This window comes from Echinops telfairi, unplaced genomic scaffold, assembly GCF_000313985.2.
Source record: "Echinops telfairi isolate 266 unplaced genomic scaffold, ASM31398v2 ScPeMD7_7473;HRSCAF=8511, whole genome shotgun sequence".
Lineage (NCBI taxonomy): Eukaryota > Metazoa > Chordata > Mammalia > Afrosoricida > Tenrecidae > Echinops > Echinops telfairi.
Window position 1 is genome coordinate 14,725,225 of NW_022111377.1, and position 3,260 is coordinate 14,728,484.

Sequence of the window (3,260 nt, forward strand, 5' to 3'; positions counted from 1 at the left end):
CTGTTGGCTTTGTCTTATACATTATCAGCTATTAAAAAGCAATTTACATGTTTCTGTTTTCTAACCACAGTCATTTGACCAGATAAAGAACAGTGCCGTGTCAGAGCTGGTAGCCAGCCTTACATGTGTGAGTAAGGAAGGGCCCGTGCATAATGTAGTATGCATGTAAATGTCGAGTGCTCCCCTTTAACTGGAAAGATTCCGTCCACCTTCCTTTCCTGGGAAATATTTTCGTTTTGTCAATTACCACTAAATAACACTAGGGCTGTTTTGTAGATGTTATCCAATGTCAAAAGTCGATCTTACATTTTCCAAGTCACTTGGACTTACGGAGCTATCCCCCTGTAAGGTGTAGGTCTTACTCCTAAGCAAGGGTGAGGAATCCGAGTGTCATGTGCAAGGCTCAAGATGACCTTAGGACAGAACGTGCAGGGTTAACAATCATTTCCTTCCATATCCAGGTAATATAAAGCTGACAATTGTAGTTCTGTCTTTATGGGGTGAAAACAGTCCCTTTACAATAGTTCCCTGAAAGGGAGAACAAATAGATAATAACTCTTCTGGTAACATTATGGTGCACTGGCCAGTGTGTTTTTGGCGATTACACATACTCCTGTGAGTCAGATCTATTCACTTGCTGAGTGTTCGTTTGCGGCATCCCTCTGTTGGGTCTCGGGGGCCCTCCACGACCTCGTGGGGCTCCCCGCGGTCCACTCTGCCCAGAGCCACGCTTGAAATTCTGCTGATATCCATCCCGCTGATAGCCAGAGAAGTCCCGTGGCGCACTAAATTGAGACTGCGTATAGCCACTGTTTGGAGTGTTAGAGAATAAAGGACGGTAGCCATCATATCCTCCCCTGAATCTATTAGCGGGGCCCCGGTATCCATTCATCAAGCTGGTAGCACCACGGGAGCCTCCACGAGATACACCACGGCTATTGTAGTAAGACTGACTGCTCCGTGGAAATCCAGTATTCTGCTGGGGAGGCCGCTGATGGTTGCCAGTCACTTGATGGGGCTGGTCCTGGGAACCATGGTAAGTGCCGACCACTGTTTGAAGCTGTTCTTGCTGAAGCTCTGTTTGTTCTACTTGGTGAGGTTGATTGGAAAAGCTCTGGTGGTTATAACTGGCTTGGTACTGACTTTGCTGCTTCAAAGTCTCTGGTTCATTAACAGGAGGTACTGGGGCATTCATATTAAACACCGTCTGCATGGTCTGGAATGGAGCTGCATTCACATTGATTCCACTGCTGTGCAAAGGTTTGCTTGTCCCAGCCTGGAACACCTGAAGCTGAGATGCAGCTGGAAGGGATGATGATGCTGTAGTCTGGTCTGTATTTAAAGAGATCGTTGCCTGAAACTGGTCAATCAGTTCCTTTTGTGGTCGCAGCTCTGCAGCATGAGAAGGCTGATACGAGGGCTGAGATGATGTGTACCCTTCACTTGTGGATGAAACCGAAGGAACCTGGGTAGCTTCGGGTTGTACGGGAACTTGATTAGCTTGAGCAAGTCTGGATTCAGAATGAACTGGAGGACACACAAGCTGGGACACGTCCAGGTTTTGTGTAGGATTCATGGGCTGTGCAGATACAATGGCAGGATCCAGTGTCTGGATTTCAAAATCCAACATAGATTCCTGAATGAAATTATACAGCCCCTGCATTTGTGCCATAAGGTCTTGTACTCGCTGTCTTCTCACGAGGGGATCTGCCTGAGCCACTGGAGTCAAAGTGTGGGGCTCTGGTACTGAAGGACATGCAGCCTGTGGTTGCTGTTGGAGTGAATTTACTACCTCAACTGGTTCAACTGACCACTCATCTACTTGCTCTTTTTCACCACTGCAGAACGGTGTTTCTGCCATACATTGTCTATTTACGTACTACTCTGTTGATTCAACTTCATTCTGTTCAGTGTATGCCTCTGCTGGCTCGGGTTCAGCTTCAGCTCCCTGGTCTTCAATGTGGGTGTTGAGGCAGCCTCCTCTTCCTCACATAACCCATTTTGGTGGTTGTGGGTACTGTCAAAGTAGTTTGACTGAAAAACCCGCTCAACAATTTCCTTTAGTGCTTTCTAGCTTGTTCCACATACAGATTTTCCTTCCCCTCCAGCAGGTCCCACAGGTGAACGGAGACATGCTCACACTGCTCATTCAATCTTAAGCTCACGTCTCGGTCAGGGTCCACTCATTTGTAGAAATCATCCAACAAGGTCAATTCCTCTTCAGAGAATATCGGCACGCCATTCAAGCCTTGCTTCAAGTCAGTCGTATTTCCTCATCTCCCAATTTGTCCAAAACATAGTGCAGCTCAAGCACGTCTTTAAACGTTTCTGCTAGGCTTCTTCTCGCATAAGCTGCTCCGACGTGCTGCCTCCTTTATTGTCTTCTGAATATCTTGACTTCATGCCATGAAACTCCTCTGTAATTCTTTTGTAAATTCCAACTTGTTCGTAACTTCCCGGAACTTGGATACCGCATCCAGCTGATCCTGATTCAGCCTTTGCCCTTTGCTCATCGGCTCCTGGTAATCATCAGGCTTGCCCTTTTTCTTCCCCAGATTCCAGTTTCTTGTCCATCACCCGAGAATCTGCTTCATGGCCTCGGTCTGGACAGCGCCAGTGCCGCTGCCCCGGGCCCCGCCTTGCTCCCGGAGGAACCCCACAGGGGTGGTGGTCCCAAGGACTTGCTGCCACTGTGGCTGGTGGCCCAGGGCATCTTGAGACCAGGAGAGGCAAGAAAGCGGGAGGAAAGACCAGAGCTGCGAGTCAGGGGGCGGACCGATAATTTATAAACTATTATTCTGTCATATCTTGCCCATCCGATGTCTCCCTTCACCCACGTTTCTGTTGACCGTCCACCAGGAAGTAGGTCACATATAGATCCTTGTAATCGGTTCCCCCTTTCCAACCCACTCTCCCTCTACCCTCCCAGTATCACCACTCACACCACTGGTCCTGAAGGGATCATCTGCCCTGGATTCCCTGTGTTTCCCATTCCTATCTGTATACCAGTGTACATCCTCTGGTCCAGCCAGACTTGCAAGGTAGAATTCAGATCATGATAGTGTGGGGTGGTGGGAGGAAGCATTTAGGAACTAGAGGAAAGTTGTATTTTTCATCGTTGCTATATTGCACCCTGACTGGCTCGTCTCCTCCCCGACACCTCTCTGCAAGGGGATCTCCAGTGGCCTACAAATGGGCTTTGGGTCTCCACTCCGCACTCCCCCCCTCATTCACTATGGTAAGATTTTTTGTTCTGATGA

General features: G+C 48.5%; 1 pseudogene; it reads right to left on the reverse strand.

The window, feature by feature from the left end:
- Positions 1–601: 601 nt before the first annotated feature.
- LOC101653741 lies at positions 602–2,713 on the reverse strand (annotated as a pseudogene).
- Between the last annotated feature and the right edge of the window lie 547 nt (positions 2,714–3,260).